Below are 17,348 nucleotides of genomic sequence, written 5' to 3'. Positions count from 1 at the left end.
TGCTGAGCACGGCCGGGACAAGACTGCTTGGTGCCTGTCACGTACCTGGGTGCAGCATCATCTGCCATCAGAAACCGCATGTGCAAATGTTGTTGTCTTTGCTTGACTTCTTGGTTTATGAGGAAAAAGGTTTGTTGAACTGATGGGTGCTTGGTGGCCTTCTTGCTCTTGAGCTGATAACGCATTGCCTTTTATTTTCTCATAGAAAAATGTGGTAACACAGTGCTGCTGATTTCCCGTGAATAAATAAAATCAATAACAAACATCCGTAACTCAGATAAAAACCACTTCTGCCTTTAAAGATACCCAGGTCTTCCTATGCCTGGGATTAAAGAGAAGCCTTGCAGAGAGGAAGCTTAATAATACATGGTGGAGGTCAGGCTCCACGGAACTAGAGAAGGTTTTTAGGATCCACATTTCCTTGAAGCTCAGTTTTGTACCTGCTTAAGTCAGGAGTTTATTATTAATAACAATATTTTGCATCATTACACCTCCTCAGACATGAAAGCCCTTTGCATGAAATGGTGGTGGTGGTGTGGGTTTTAGCCCAGGTTTCTCCTCTGGTTTCCTCTTTAATCGTGGGGGGCTCATTTTAACCTTTTTTGTGCTGCTTCTTAACAGCACAACAAATAAATAGAGTACCAAACCTTTCCCATAGGTTCATGCCTCTTGGTTGACATAGAGATATTTAAGATGCAAAGAAATACTGTCTTAGCAGCAGCATCCCAGACACCACTGCAATAAATACAGACTCTGTCTTTTTAGCAATCCCTGCTTACTCTTCCAATCTTCTTGTGTTGTTAAGGAAGTTATGACAATAAAAGGAAAACAAATCCATCAGTCAAGGGGGAGTTTGGAAATGTTTTTTAAAAGGAAGGAAGATTTGATAGAAAATATTCAGTGAAGTATAAAAATCAAATCTCTTATGTTAGAAATCTGACAACTCCAGCACAGTCAAATTGTTTCCCAAGGGGTGTTGATGGGAAGAGGGAGCCTGCCCAAGCCTAGGATTCATAAAAAAGGACAGAAAGTAGTCTATGTTGTCTTAGATTTTTGTTTTATTTACTCAGAGCTGTTCAGCTATGAAAGGCTCCAGCCCCTGCTGTGCATCCATAGGGTTTGTTTTGCATGGGCATCAGTGTCTCCCTGTCTGAATATAGTTTTCGTGTCTGAATATAGTGATGGTGATCTAAATCTCTTGGGTCCTTTTCCTCATTGGCATCTTGCTTTTGGCCTCCTCCAGGCATTGGGAGGCAGGGAAATGCTTCCCCCATGAGTATGAATATATGAGGTATATGAATATCTCCTGTCCTTGCAGCCTTGTGTTGCCATGTCCCACCAGTTCTACACTGCCCACCCTTTTATAGTGCCATCGCTGATTTCCCTTGGTGCAAACAGTAAATGTAACCCTGTAGATTAATTCTGGTGGAGCTGCAGCAGGGTCTGGGTCTGGCATATCTGCCACCAGCAGAGCCACGAGTAGTGGCGAAGGATCTCTCCTCACTGCAGAAACCACTGGGTCTGTAACACGTTTCCTGTGCAGCATCCTCACCCGAGGACTGGCAAGCATGAGTCCAATCCTCAGAAATAAATCCATCACAGGAACAGGGAGCGGATGAAGCCACTGCAGATATAAAGGTCAAATTAGAAAGGCCATGTTAAAATATGCTCATAGGAAATGACAGCTTATAAGTGCTCTGTTATCTAATTACTTATGTCAGGCAGATAAATCTGGACAGCAATTATTTTTAACCTAAATCACACAAACAGCCACTGTAGGAGCTTTCCCGGGTCTCAACTTTTCTTTTAATTATCATTTTTGGGGCAAAATGTGGAGCTTTGGAGGACAAACAGCTCCCTTAAAGGGCTGGTTTTCACTTTCTCTGGAGTCTGAAGGTGGGGATGCTGCTTTAGTTATCTCCATCTCTAACTGCACTGCTATTGCATAGCATAGGAAACCACGACGCCCTTAGGCAGGCAGGTGTCACAGCCTTTTGCTCCAGCCTGGCACGCAAAATCCAGGTTCTTTTGTCCAGCGGTATCTTCTAGTCTCTGCATGATCTAAAATCTTCCCTTGTGTTGCTCTAGAAGCTTTCTAGCCAAAAATATTTCTCTGTGCCTTATGGAGAGATGTTGGGACCATGTATCATCTTACACAGCGCTTCAGTCTTGGCTCTTTGACCTGTGCCTGGGGGAGCTGCCCCCGTTCTCTGAAGGTCATTTGAATATCAGCAGAGACGTTCATCATCCTGGGGCCCCAAGGAAGGTATTGATCATGTATGATGAATCGGCACATGTGTCGTGCAGGAGGAATGATTAGTTAATGGATGAAAGATGTGAGAGCTCGTGCTTTCATCCTGGGTCACTGTTTGTTCCTCTTCCCTGATGTGAGGCTCTTCCTGCCCCAGCAGTGCGGAAGATGTAAAGGAGAGTGAGATGGGCTGTGGGATGGGAGACAGCAGGTACTGGTGGCACCTTGTCCTGGAGACACAGTCTGGGTCTTCCCAGGTGGCATTGCCACAGTTGGCAATTGGATTGTGGGGAGAGGGAAGGGTAAATGAAACGCTGCTTTGGTCTGTGGAGGTGAAATCAAGAGGATGTGGTGCAGCAGATGACACAGGAGGAGCCCTTGGTGAAATAAAGTCTTTCTCCAGTTTTCCAACCAGTGCCAAGGAGCTTACATGGCTCTTTTGTCTGCAACACAGCCCCTGCAGCTCTGGTTGAACCTGTTACTTTCACAGTCTGAGCAGGGCAATGAATGTGCCCTTCCAAACCAGATACATTTCCAAACCAGGGGTGTTTATTCTGCAAGCAGTGTTAGTGTTATTATACCAACCAAAACTGCTAACAAGCTTTGGAAAAGATCTACCTGTTTAAATAGAATTTTCCTTCTCTCTCCTACTCTCCAAAGATCTTTTAATTTAAAGAAGCATAATTCATTTCACCTCCAAGGCTAAACTGTCACCTTATTTTAGCTTTCCAACTTGGTCTGACTGACACATCCCCAGGCAGTGGGTTTGCAGCAAAACTGTAGCCACATAGCATGGAGATGTGCCACATTATATGGACCATAGAGACCATGAGGAACATGGGTAGCTGCTTGAAGCACCAGTGCTAAAAAATACCTATTGTGGGATTGCTTTGGAGATCCATAGCTTTGGAGACAACATGAGGAAGGAGGAGATGTGCTACTCTTCCAGCCTGCAGGAATTACTGCAAACAGTGGTTTATTAATCTTTGTAAAACAATGCAGTATCACACATCCCACTGAGAGCTCTTTGCATGAGGTGTTATTCCAAAGGGCTGTTCCTGATTGATTATTTTCACCCCTGATTTTCCTGTATATGAATGTTCTGGAAGAAAAGCACATTATTTCGAATGCGATTAAGCCATTTGGAAGAGGATTACGGTGTTTTGGAATAACACCCTCTTATTCCAGAATGAGATCAGTCACACAGGGAGTTAATCGGAAACAGCTATTTTACTCCTCTGGGAAGCCTGCACCACCATCACAAACAGTCAGACTATTGCCTGCTGCCCACTGGTGCCTTCTTCCACCCATGGGGTCTAAGGCCAGCTGGTGCATTATGGCTCAGTAATTTAGATATAATTTAATTACTTCTGGGCTTGAATCTGAGCTTTCTGTAGTAGTGAAGAACTCAGAGTCCTCCATAGAAACTGCAATGAATAGGCATTTCAGGGACTGAAAAGTGAGATTCTTGTTGCCTTCGAGAGACTTTTGCTTCCCCAAAAGCCTCTCCATTTATTTCAGTAAGGGCTGGATCAAACCACATTGGAGGCACCCAACCCATCCTTCAGCCACGGTCATCAAGAGCATCAGCATCGCCCATAACACTGCATCCATTCCATGCACGCCGCAGCCATCGCACTTCGTAATGCAACAACCCAGAAATGATGGGCTTCCATATGCCACAAATTATTTTTTTTTCATCCTCTGGTATGTATTTATTATTGAAAAATTAAAGGGTTTCCTAAATTCTTATTTCCAAGCTGGGCCAAACACAGCTTCAGCAGTAAGCAATGCATATTTATTTCCAGCTTGAGAAGGAAAAATATAACTTCATTCCTCGTGTTTCTATAATTTCTTTTCTGTGCATATGCAAATTGCTGGTTTATTTGTGCAAGATTTATGCAGCTAAATGATGGGGAATTATAGAGGCAATTCAGCACTTAGAAAGGAGAGAGACAATTGCTGCAATTTGCTCATGCCATGTGCTAATTCCTTCAGAAAATGCTTTTTCTCATTTATTTGCACCAAGCACCGGTTTCTGCCCCCTTAAGCAAGCTCAGGAAATTTTTTCCAGGGTCAATATACTGCAAATGGTATCTATTTCTTTCTGCCTGTGCCATCACCTCCCCATAATACTTTATAGCAATTAGTAACAATAATGAAATATAGCTGTGATTTCCCAGCAGCCAGTGCTTGTGAAACAAGCACATTTTCTGGTCAAATTGGCCATTTAAGCATGCTGCTCAGGAAGCTTTAAATCCACCTCGATGGATCAGTACGAGCTAAGCTCCATGGGGGGGAACCCACTGCTGAAGCAGATTTCTTCCCTGCCAAAACTCAAGCTGCTCTGTGAGGTGATGCTCACAGATTTGGGGGAATCTCTCACCTCGGTATGAACTGATGCATTGTGCTTGCTCACAAGCTGATGTGGAGACATTGGCTTGTAAAGCTGGTGGCAACAAGAACTGAGGCATTCCCCAAGTTTTCCTCCGTGTACCTCCTGGGTGAGGCCGAGCAGGGTAATCCCACAGGGCTGGGATCATGGAATCATAGATTGGAAAAGACCTTTAAGATCATCAAGTCCAACCGTTAACCCAGCACTGCCAAGTCCACCACTAAACCATGTCCCTCAGTGCCACATCTACATGTCTTTTAAATCCCTCCAGGGATGGTGGCTCCACCACTGCCCTGGGCAGCCTGTTCCAGTGCTTGACAACCCTTTCAGTGAAGACATTTTTCCTCATGTCCCGTCTAAACCTCCCCTGGCACAACTTGAGGCCATTTTCTCTTGTCCTATTGCTTGCTACTGGGGAGACCAACCCCCACATCATTACAACCTTCTCAGGCAGTTGCAGAGAGCGATAAGGTCCCCCCTGAGCCTTCTCTTCTCCAGACTAAACCCCCCCTCCGTTTCTCATCACACTTGTGCTCCAGGCCCTGCACCAGCTCCGTTGCCCTTCTCTGGCCCCGCTCCAGCACCTCAATGTCTTTCTTGTAGTGAGGGGCCCAGAACTGAACACAGGATTCGAGGTGCAGCCTCACCAGTACCGCATACAGGGGGACAAACCCTAGTCCTGCTGGCCACATTATTGCTGATACAAGGATGCCATTGGCCTTCTTGCCCATCTAAGCACACTGGTGGCTTATACTCGGCCCTGGATCAACACCCTCAGGTCCTTTTCCATCGAGCTTTCCAGCCACTCTTCCCCAAGCCTGTAGCATTACATGGGGTTGTTATGACCCAAGTACAGGACCCAGCACTGAGCCTGATGCCTTAGATCCAATGCCTGGATGCAGGATGGAAATGGGACACAGGGATAGAGGTCCAGAGCCCCAGGAACTAACCTGGAGGTCCTGCAGAAGGAGTGGTTGTAGTTAAATGTCACCAGACAGCTGGTGCCCAGCACTCGGGAGAAAGGGAAGTGATTTAGATTTGGTCATTATCAGAAAAACATGTGTGGAGGATGGGGCAATGAGAAGAGCAGCCGTTTTCTATTAGGATAAGAGTGGGTCAGGTGTAGTTAAAACTGGGTAAATGGAGCAGGAAATGTGGCTGTATATTATTCACCCAAGATATATTGCACACATTAGCTGTGTTTGATCGGGTTATCCGGAGACTCGGTGCTCCGAGTGGTGTTTTAGGGTGGCCAAATCCAGGCTTTGTACTCTATTAAAATAAATATATTGCTGGTGTTTAATAAAGTCTCTGAGTTTAAACATAACCCGAAGTCTCTGAGCTGTCTTCTCTGGAAGTCTGGGCTCGTAATGAATCCATGGGCTTTTGAAGGTGGAAGGTGTGATGTTCATATTGTTTATATAGCAAAATAATTTATGAATATTCATTTAATGATGTTACCGGCTTCCAAAGTGTTTCTGCTCTTGGCAGCTCTAATGGGTTTTCTATCCTGGCAGAGAGCTGCCTTGCATAGGGGCTGGAGGCTTTGCTGCAAGCACTCATGGGCTACCCTGTGCTGTGACTGGGCTGGTGGAGCAAGGCTGGTCTGAAATTCAGCTATGAAAACTGCACTGTTTCTGCAGAAGTACTAGCAAAATAAGCTTTTCTCTATTAAGAAGCCACATGCAGATGGCATTACTGGCAGTAGGCAAGTGGAAATGAGTTGAGGGTTTTTTGGTGCTTGAAGATTTTGAGTCTTAATGAAGAATTGTGTGTCCTCTCGAAAGCAGGAAAGTGAAGGAGCTAAAATTAACTTGCTTTAAGTATCTAAAAGATAATACCTTTTATCTCAACTGTATCCTATGCAGCATCTTTATCTGCATTTACTTTCATTACTCTTTCAGCCACCCTTTGTGCATGGACAAGCTCTTTACCATGTCCCTGTGGCTCCTCCTTAACTTCTGGGATAAATAGATCTGATAAATATGCGTTCCTGGCATGGCAGCATCCCTCTTTCTTTTTAGTGAGGGAGAACTGAGGTCCAGGCCCATTTGGGACACTGGGATCCACACAGCCAGGCTCATCCCATGGATGTGGTGAGGAATAGCAAACCCCCTGGGGACAAACCCTGGCCTGAGACTCATCCCATCTCTGGTGGCTCAGATATAGGCATCCCAGTGGGAAGGGGAACAAGTCTGCGCAGGGAGCCTCAGCCAAGGGTTGGACCCGTTCCTTCCCCACTTGAGACCTCTGGAGAGGAGCCTCTGCTGCAGCTAAAGATGCTGCTTCATGTTCCAAACCCAAACCAAGGGTCACGGCTGAGGGGAGACTTCCCTGCTCCCCATTCCCTGCTGCCCTGGGGCCATGCTCGATGCCTCATCACAACCATCAGCCCATCTGTGGGCAGTAAATCCTGTGGCAGCATCCGGCGCTGACCGCAGCTTCATTCCCTCTTTGCCTCCAACAAAGCTCTATTGTTTTGGTGTGACCTGTGCTTAGGAGCCCCCTGAGCTCCAGCCATATATCTGCCCTTGCCAAAGCCTGGAGGGTGGCTGGGAGCTCGGTGAGGTCCGTGAAAGGGAACGTCACGGCTGGATGGCAATTACCCCTCGGGCTGGGAAAAGCCGGGGCCGAGGCTGCTCCGTGACCTGGAGCCTTTTAGAGGATCTTTGAAGGGTCCCGGGGTAGTGAAGTGCTGGGTTGCTGTGCATCAGCGTGGCATGGAATCACAGGCTGGTTTGGGTTGAAGGGACCTTAAAGCTCACTGTGCAGGGGGTGTGCAAAACATTGGGTTTGTGATAAATGGGAGGTGAGAAGTATTGGATGGTAATAAGCAAAATAGAACAGGGTGATTTGTACCCAGGACAGCTCAGGAGGGGACAGCTGGGGTTGTGTCACTGTCCGTGCTCAATGGGCTGGAGCAGAGGCAGCTCCTCCAGAGGGAAGCCTCCATGTGCCTTCTCCTGATGCTCAACAAGCATCAAGAAAAAGCCCCCAAGAAAAAGCAGCCCAATTCCCTGTCCTGGCCACAAGCAAACTCCATCCCTGGGAGCAAGCAGCAGCTCCCAGCCAGCCCCTTCCCACAGGTCCAGCGGGAGCGAAGGCTGCTGGCTCCCATCAATGCACCAAAATGAAACCAGCATGGGCAGAAGGTGCGAGTTTTGGGGGGAAGGATACTCTCACCCCAGGGAGATGGCTGTGTCCTGTATGTGTTTATGAAACACTTTCTTTCTGGTTAGGACTTGAAGGATGCTCATTGAAAATCAGGCTGCCATGGAAACCAAAGGTGTTTAGTCTTTTGGGAATGCTGTTGGATGGAGGGATGCAGGGAGAGGTGTGGGAGGGGGGAGGAAAAGCCTCTGCAGATGAGGTTGAGCAAACCCCTCCGTTCACCATCAGTCGGTACCTGCCTGCTGTTTGTGGCTGCTAATTGTGGGAGAGAAGGGCTCGTACTGGATGCTTTTCCTTGTCCCAGAGGCCTCCTCACCCTAAGTGCATCCCAGTCTGGATGTGACGTGGATCCTCTGGGGGCATGGATTTGCTGTAGCACCATCACAGGTTCCAGAGGGGATCAACAGCTGCAGAGCCCTGAGCATCTCTTTTGCTTTTGGCTCCAGATCCCTGACAGGAGGCAGCAGGCCGGGACCTTCGGCTGCTCCGAGACCCCTGGTCCCAGCAGGATGGGTCTCCTGCAGCCCCTGCCCAGGATGAAGCCTAGGGAGGTGCAAGCATGGAGAAATAATGGAATTATTGCCCCTCTCCTCCCCGCTCTGCCGTGCACCACTCGCTGTAATGAACAGCGCCCATCCACACTGTGACAGCAGCATTAACGAAGGGCAGGAGGTTATTACAAACCACTCTTGTCTTCCTACACCTTGTCACTTCCCAGCACTGTCCCTGCATCAAACTCCCGCTCCTTCCCCTGCTCCTTCCCTTCTCCATCCTTGGGTTCTTGCTGGGAGGCCATGGGCAGGAGCTGGGGGCTCCCCCTTATCCCTCACCACGATAAGTACCTACCAGCACGTGTTTAATTAGAGTAATTAAATGAGTTGCAGTAGGAGGAAGGGCTGGAGCAGGTCCCTGTTGCACGCACAATGCAGCTCTTCATACTACACCCTGCAACACTTGGCTGCAGGCACTGATGCTGCTGGAGGCTGTCGTTAAGTCTAATTAATTACAAAGATACCCAGTGCTTTCCATTGGGCAGCTTTTTATTTGGGACTGCTGTTGTGGGCAAAGGCAGGGAGCTGCGCAATGGCTCAGCTCAGGTTTGGAGGCAAAATGCAAAGAAATAGATGAAAAGAGCAGAGCAGCCCCCTCCCTCCCATCAAATGTTCCTGAAACCAGCACTTTTCCACAGAAAACCCTGGATTTTTCCTGGTCTGATGGAGAATCCTCAGTGATGGGGGACGGGGCTTTCAGGTCGATTAACTCATGATTGGGATTTCTCCTCCCGCTGCAGTTAATGCTCTGCCAGTGTTTTACCACCGTATCCAGCTCCGTAATTACAGTGAGTGCACGGATCAATTAGCAGCTGCTTAGAGCCATTAGCAGCCCCGGCCCATGTAGCCTGCAGCTCATGGCCATGGCCAGCAGCCCTGTGCAATGGTGAAACAGCACCAGGCACCATCCTCCTGGTACCTGCAGTGGGCAGCACCCTCACTTCTTCCTAATTTTAGATTGAAATCTTGTTTTCCTCCTTACACATCAGTAAAAATCTAGTGATGTCCTCAGCAGGGATGCTGGGCATCAGTGTGGCTTCCGTGTGGATTCCCTGTTGTCTGATAAAATCAGTGTCTGCCCATTACGATGCAGGAAGCTGGGGAGGATGGATTTGTGCTGGGATTGCACAAACCTCCTTTACCTTTCTTTCAATTCCTGCTGTATCTGGCTGCAAATATTTCATTTCTCTGGGATTTTGATGTTGCCTCTTGGGGTTGGCCAAATATTCTGTTTTGTGATGGGGTTTATGGTCAGGAATTCATCCTTGTTCATTGCTGGAAGAAATCTAAAGCCCACGAGGGTCTGGGACTATCTTGAAACATCCATTTTCAGAGGGAAAAGCAAAAACCTTTCCTGGAGTCTCATCCAGGAGGACAAGGGGAGAGGGGTGAGAAATGGAGGAGATACATAGACACATATCACGCATCAACATATCATACATCAACATTTCAACACATTTTCATGTCTGAAAAAGAAAACAAATATTTTCTCTATATTTTTATTGGAAATGTAAGTATTGCCTCTACCTGTGACACAGATTCAGAGCTTGGTGGTTTAGGTTAAAGGGTTTACCAATGGCTGAACTACAAGGAGCCAGCCAGCTCCAGTGGGTGGCCCAGGTTAAAGGATGGAGATGGAGCTCCATAAAGTCATCCTGGTGCACTGGTGAGCACAAGCACCTCAAATACAAGGTTTCAATTCCAAATGTAAGCATTTCCATTCACTTTTTATCATATACTCTAAGAGGACAGCAAATAATATCCAAAATATTCCCCAGATAGTTCATTTCTTTCAAGGTCTCCCCAGAAAGTGCAGGTTAAAAAGGTCCTGGGAGAAGCTAGGGGCTGTTCACCAGATCTTGTAATATTCACCATCTCACACGCAGGGACTTTTGTCCTCTTTTCCTTCCTTTGATGAAAGGATTTATGAGCTTTAATGGTGGCACATCCTGACCTGTGTGGCCCCATGTCCAGGGTGTCCTCAGTGGCCTGGCTGTCCCCAGCAGCAAGGACCTCTCTGCATTAAATGTGAATAGCTGGGAAGATGCTTTTTAGCTTTTTCTCATCCTTTTATTATCATCATAGAAAAGAAAATAAGATGAAGCTGCTGTGAAAACCACAGTGTTTTCAATGGGGCTGAAGGATCCTGTTGGGGCTGTGCTGGTCTATACAGTGTCCATGGGGCAACTTCGGGGTCCCTGGGAGAAGCTGGGGCTGCTTTCCCAACCCCAAATCTTAAATATCACCCATGTATTTAGTCACTCAGGGCGCTCTAAACCAGCGTGTGGCAACTGTAAATACTTTTAATGTAAAGGATTCTTTTCTCTTTGGGAAGTGGATCGCTCTCTGTGTGACTTACTCATCTCTAGATCGATGTACGTGGGGGTCTATAGGCACGTGTGCCCTTGTATCTGCTTGTGGTTAGTTGATAATACAAAAACATCTGGGCTGTCGTGTTCTTTTCCATGTATCCCTGTGATACAGGATACGAAAATAACTTGAGGGTTAAAAGAAATATAATAATGTGGAGGATGGTATTGTTCATGCTGGGTAAAACCCTGTGAACAAAGCAATTGGCATCATTTCCCTTGCAAATTGAGCAGCGAAGCAAAATACCATTTATGAAACTGTAATTTATTCTCGGGAAATCAGGCACTTACAACGTCGTCTTGTCGCAGGTTAAGTTACAGGAATGGGAGGAAATAGATGAATGATGAACGTGACAACATCTCAGGGTAAATCATCACAGCGGCAGCCTTGGAAAGCTCGTGAGCTCCCTGCACAAACTGGGTCTATGTTGAATTCTCCTGAGAACGTTAAACCAGCAACTCCTCCAGGGCTGGATGCAGCCAAACAGGCAGCAGTAAGGTTTGGGGAGGTCCCTGAATCCCATTGCCCCCATCCTGCTGCATCTCATGCTGGGGAGCCCTTCAGAAGCCAAAAAATCTGGATCATTATTTCCACCTGCTTGCAATTAGGCCCTCCCTTAATGAACCTCTTTCTTGCAGATGTGCATATTCTTCTGTTTTGGTCCTGTGCAACTAAAACCAGGCAACATGGCCAAGCAAAGTCACCCCTCCAGTGGGGACAACACCAGTACCACCACTGGAGCATCAAACCCCATCATCAGCTGCTCCAGAGGAACTGCAGGAGATGCTGCATGACTTGGTTCATTGAAGATCTCCCAAGTTCTCCTTTTTGCCCTGGATTTTACTCCCCCATCCCTCTTAACCCTCTTTCTTCTGACCAGGAGGTGACTCTCCACCGCACGGACACCCCTTGATGGCCAGCCATGGAGTCATTGGAATGGTGATGGGAAGAAAATGAATATAATTTGCACACCATGGGGACACAGCTCACTAAAAGTTCAATAGGTGATTAGGAGGCCTGGCCTTATCTTCTGGCATGGGGCAGTTTCTGGAGCACTTAGGACTGTGAATCCTGGTTTGGGGTCGCACTCCAGACACGTCTTATGTCTTTATTAAGGGAAATAGCAGAAAATCAGGGAATGGTTTGGGTAGGAAAGGACCTTAATATCATCCAGTTCCAACCCCCTGCCATGGGCAGGGACACCTTCCACTAGAGCAGGTTGCTCCAAGCCCCTGTGTCCAACCTGGCCTTGATCGCTGCCCTGTGATTTCTGCACCAGAACCCCTTCAGATTTCCCCCAAAGCACTGGATCCCGCCTCTGCCTTGGAAATGGGGCCTTGGCAGAGAAGGGAGGAAATTCTTGATCTTCCAAATGACGTTTCAGATAAATAAATCAATTAAACAGCCTCAAACATATTATTGCTGGTGGTGACCATGTCATGCCCAGTACCCAACGCCCCACAGCAGGACAAGGGTTGTCTCCAGGAGCATTTGGGGCTTGACACCATCAAATGCAGCAGGGTGGTGTGAGCTGAGGTGTGCTTTCGGCACACTGTTAAATCTCAATCCCTGCAATGAGCTCCTTGGGGCAAGAGGGGGTATTTCCATGCTTGGTGCGGGGGCATCGTGCGTCTCCCTGCGGCGCTTGCTGAAGGTGGTGGTTAAACGGAGTTCGTGACCCAAGGAGCTATTGCCGGCTGTAATAGTGTGTCACGTATTAAAGGAGCATGTTTGAAACCACATTAGATTATTAAAATTCATAGGAGTGATTTATAGAGGTTTTTAAAAACAGCAGCTTGCCAATATAAATTGGCTTAGGAAAGTCAACTGTAATCCACCCAGGTCCAAATAATGACATTTCCTCCAATACATCCAAAAAGCTGAAAAGCAGAAAATAATATCCAGGCTCCAGAGATAAGGCGAGGACCCAAGGGAAAGAGGACTCTGAAATATTCATGCAATCATAGATTGGATGGTGGAAATGGCCGTTCCCAGCGGCTGTGTTTAGGGACTGATGAATTTAGTTACTGTACCTTTATATTTATCGCTCAATAAACAAGACAAGCTCCTTTACGACGCTGAGCAAGACTAATTTAGCTATTTTAGCACTAAGGAAATGGCTTTTCTGGGCAAGATGAGGGTTTGATAGTTCTGTGTGAAATTAGGAGGCTTCTTATTTAGCCAAGGCAGCGACTCTGATGGTGCTGTGAATAACAGGCTGGAGACCCAGAGTTAAGGATTAAACACCCCGTGGTCCAGGCCTGCAGTGGGTCGGGATGCTCAGACCTGGGGCTGGGGGGACCGCAGCCTTTCAGGGGGACTGCCTGCACTGATGAAGATGTTCCAGCTCTTGATTTTTAAGGATTATTTTTTGAGGCAGAAACAGTCCCTATAAAGGTTTTACAGCAGCGGCTCTGGGATTAAACCTGGCTTCATAAAAGTGTCAGCACACGGAACGGGGATGCCCAGGCGGTATTAGTGCTAAAATGACCTTTCAGATAGTTAGGGCTTTATGGGATATTATAAATTCTCCCTGTGTTGGCAGGGTTATAACTAGGACATTAGTGGTAATATCTTCTCCAAGGCAGGAGCCCAGCGTTTGGAGCTGAAAGTGCCCAACTCAATTTTGGTTTAGTGTTTCTGGAGCTAAAGATGTTGATGATGAGCTGAAGAGATGAGCTGTTTCCAGCAGCAATCTGAATGTGCAAAATCAAAAGGTTTCTTTTCTTAAAGATGGGGTTTGAACACTCAAGTAGGGGGGGTTTTTGAGCCCACTTGTATTTCCAGCAGCCGAAATCAAAGTGATTTAAACGTATTACTTGTGGGTTTTATTTCCTTAGTTTCTAAGACTTCAGATTAATATTGTCAAGTCTTTTTTTTTATTGCCATGAAGGCAGGGAAAGTCCTTTTTAATGAAAGCCACAAGCTTTATACAATACCTCGACTCCGCAGCTGCTATCTGAAGCACCATATCCCACTGAACTTACACGAAAATCCCCCGAGTGAGCTAGCTCTGATCTGTTTCTTCACCTCTTGTGTTGCCACTGGGAAATAAAATCAGTTTTTATGCTTGTATTTATTATGAAGTATATATTTAGACAATCTGTGCTGCAATTTAGCAGTTTCTAGAGCTTCGGGGTGTTGTTTGAAGTGACTCTTCACTCGCCTGCTTATTGAAACCCTCTTTAGAAAGTGCTGCTGGGCTTGGTCCCATTCATTTATTCCCCGCAGCCCTTCGCTGTGACTGTTCTTTGGCATCGAGAGCAGCAGCAGAGGAGAGGACGGGGCTGTTCCTCTGGACAACTCACCAATAAATGGTGTTTTCCATTTCCCAAAGCAACCTGTGCTGGGGCTGCTGGGGCTGGGTTCTGCTTTGCCACTGACATCAGGGACTTCCCAAGGAGTCCCACGCACCAGTCTCCACTTGCAAGTTGATTACTGTGTCAGCAGCTGATTGCCTTTGCGTCCCCAGCTGGCATCAAACCCTTCTGCATGTTTAGGTGAGCTTCTAGGTGGGACTGCCCATCCCACCTCAGCCATCGCAGACCAGTTTGCAGCTGGGCTGGAAAGGGCTGGAGCTTGCCTTTAAACTGGGGCTTCTGCAAAGAGCCACCAGGTGAAGTGATGCCCCATTGGCAGCAGTGGGAAAAGCCGACGGCAGCAATAGCCGAGCAAGAGCCAGGATTAACTGGAAATTCATTGCACCTCTAAGCACGAGGTATCGTACTGGGACCTCCATCCCAACCACCTCCCCAGCTGCCAAAGAGCCACCAGCAGCCCCTGATGCTCCATCCTTTGCTGGTGAGTTGGCCTGAGGTTTATGAGCAAAGCAGCAAAAATAAACCCCCCTCAGCCCTTAACAACTGCATTTAGAAGCTGCTCTTTAAGAGGAACCAGATTCACAACCCTCCGCATGACAGGCACGTGCTGCGGCACAAAGAAAGCACCACTCGGGCTGACCCACTCGAGCTCATTTATTCTAGCTTTATTTTTCTTGTACAAGTAGCCACAGGCTAAAATCTAAACAGAGCAAACTACAAAAAGAAAAAAAAAAAGAAAGGTTTTTGTTTTATTATTTTTCCTTTATACAGAGTTAACAATCATGGGATCAGTGGGATCTCAACATCAAGACAGTTCAAAGTAAGGAAGGTAGAAAATAAACAGTAGAAAAGTGCTTTGCAATTTGGGTTTTTAATAGTACTCTTAGCTGCTGATTCCCAAAGAGGGCTGGGACAAAGGTTTAGCACTGTCTTTATTATTACTTTATTACAGATGTAAAGATATTGCAAGTTTAAACGATGGAAACATGATCAAGGTAAAAATCCCTCTTTGCTTTGTAAGTAAGACCCTGCTCCAAAGCCCCGTGAAATCAGGCTTTTCCCTGACTCGTTGGGCTTTGCACCGGCCCCGTCCCTTCTTGTTCCACGATGCTGAGGCTCAGACTCTGCTCCCGGAGGGAACCTGGAGCCATTTCACTGATTTCCAGCATTACGGTGGGTTCTGGAGCCGTGGCCCTGCACCAGGAGCTGGTGCTCACACAGAACCACCTCCCTGCCCACAGCCCCAGCCCTGTAGGCTTAAATTATAGGTTTAAACTGACACCTTCCTTTTCCTTTCCCTTTTAATTTGGCGGGTGAGGGAAGTAAATGAGCAGGCATCACGTTGCTAGATGGGATCTTTAGACCGCCTCCACTGGTGCAGCACGGGGAGGGATAGGTTTCCAAACACTGTTTGCACAGATGCAGTAACTAAGTAGTTCCCTCCACATCGCTGCCATTTGTTTTCATAAGCTTTTAATTTCCTTTGTTTTAAGCGACCTTCCCAGACTTCAGTGCTGTCAGTCAGCTCAGAAAGGGCTCAGGCACTGCACCGATCCCCCCTAAGGTGCTGTGGGGTGGTTATCCTGGAGGAACAGCCCCACGGGCAGCAAAAACCTTCCCTTCACCATCCAGAAGCAACAACGCTCCGTAGCTTCTCTCCTCTTACATTGCCAATTCAAAATGTACAGTCCCTTGGTACAAATTTGGGTGGAAGCTTTAAAAACTCCCAGACTGGTCCAGCACTTCAACAGATCAGCATCTTTACACAACAAGGAAGAAGAAAGGTAACGGTAGACAAATAAATACCTGAATCCAACGGCATGAAAATACCCTGTCACAGCATCAAACTATTCCCTGTTCAACTAAAGACAATGTGGATACTATCCCTGAGGTAGCAGCCATCTCTGGTAAACTTGAGAGCTCCAAGAATAGGTTGTGCCCATTATGGGTTACCAAAAATAAAATAAAATCATGAAGAAATCAGCTTTTTGGATGCTTTCTTCCTTGCTGTAATTTCAGCTGGAATTTTCTGCTGTAAGCCAGGAAAGCGAGAGGGTTTGTTTGGATCTGCCCAGAAAAGGCAGGGAGTTGATTCAGTGGAATTATTTGCTTGGAAAAATAGTAGAGGATGAGATTCCTACCCCAAACACAGGCAGTTGCCAGTTGCTTGCACCAGATCCAACACCTGCCTGTTGTCCAGTGGTTTTATCTCCAGACAAAACCTCAATTCCTTCCATTAGAAAAAGGGGAAAAAAGAAAAAGAAATAAAGAATCTGGCAAGTTGTTGCTTAAATGTGTGAGGTGACAGCCCGGCTGGTTCAGCCCTCTGTCCTGGTACATAAAATGATGCCCTTTGCTGCATGGGTGCAGCAGAGCTTTGCCTCAAGGCTCAGGAGGGCTCATCCCTCCCGGGATGCTGCCAGCGGCATGGGACACGCTCCCAGAGCAGCAATGTCAACCTGTCAACCAACAGCCCGGCCAAAGCCCAAAGGTGATTCCTTTGAAGAAGCCTCTGATTCCATGAAAATGGGTACGTGCTCATGGAAGACCTGGGAAGAATGTTTTTAACACCTGTGAGACCACATCCAAACCACTGGCAGCACGTGGGGACCTGCAGTCCTACATCCATCCAAGAACAACGTGTCTACCCAAGTACGACGTGTTTACCCAGATACAACACGTCCACTCAAGCACATGCGTACCCAAGTACAACATATCTACCTAAGTATAACTGTGTCTTAAGCACAGAATAACAATCCTGTGGTTTCCCTCAAACACAGGGCAGCAGTTTGGCTGAACCAAGGACAGACTTGAAGCTGTGCCCCATGCTGAAACCAAACAGAAGCTATTTTTGTTCTTTTTTCCTTCTTGTTTTACAGGTTAAAGGCCGGACATACTCCAGGTGGTGTTCTCCCAAGGTTTTAGTTGGCACAGCTTTGCCTCCGGCCTGGCTCAGGCATTGATGAATGGCAACAGGCGCTGTTACGTGTTGCTTCTCCAGCCGAGTGGCAGCTCCCGGTACTCCACAGCACAAAGCAAGAATGTGCCATTCTGAGGGGGTTTTGCCCAGTTTTGTGGACTTGGGAGGCTTGGAAAACCCATGGAAGACCACATCCTCCTGCTGGATCTCCAGACTTGAGCCTCATCCCTTCCGGGGCTGACCTGCCACAATCATCTACATTAGGTCCCAATGGATTGACAAGAGCGGAAAAGAAACCCCAAAAAAGAGGAAAAGCTAAACATCTAAAAAATAGCCTTTAAAGATTTACATCCATCTTCCGCCGTCTCAA

At 47.1% G+C, this 17,348-nt stretch overlaps 1 protein-coding gene across 2 annotated transcripts in view; it reads left to right on the top strand.

Moving 5' to 3' along the window:
• Positions 1-17,029, top strand: part of LOC115612790 (gonadotropin-releasing hormone II receptor-like) — a 48,584-nt gene extending 31,555 nt beyond the window's left edge. For both annotated transcript variants that reach the window (XM_030497540.2, XM_030497541.2), the window contains 2 exons: positions 15,011-15,053; positions 16,938-17,029. The gene's annotated coding sequence lies outside the window, so the exon portion shown is untranslated. The remainder of the gene's footprint in view (positions 1-15,010; positions 15,054-16,937) is intronic.
• Positions 17,030-17,348: the final 319 nt, after the last annotated feature.

Source organism: Strigops habroptila, chromosome 9, assembly GCF_004027225.2.
Source record: "Strigops habroptila isolate Jane chromosome 9, bStrHab1.2.pri, whole genome shotgun sequence".
NCBI classification, from domain to species: Eukaryota; Metazoa; Chordata; class Aves; order Psittaciformes; family Psittacidae; genus Strigops; species Strigops habroptila.
Note: the sequence above shows the minus strand (reverse complement) of the source record. Positions and strands in the feature narration are given on the sequence as shown.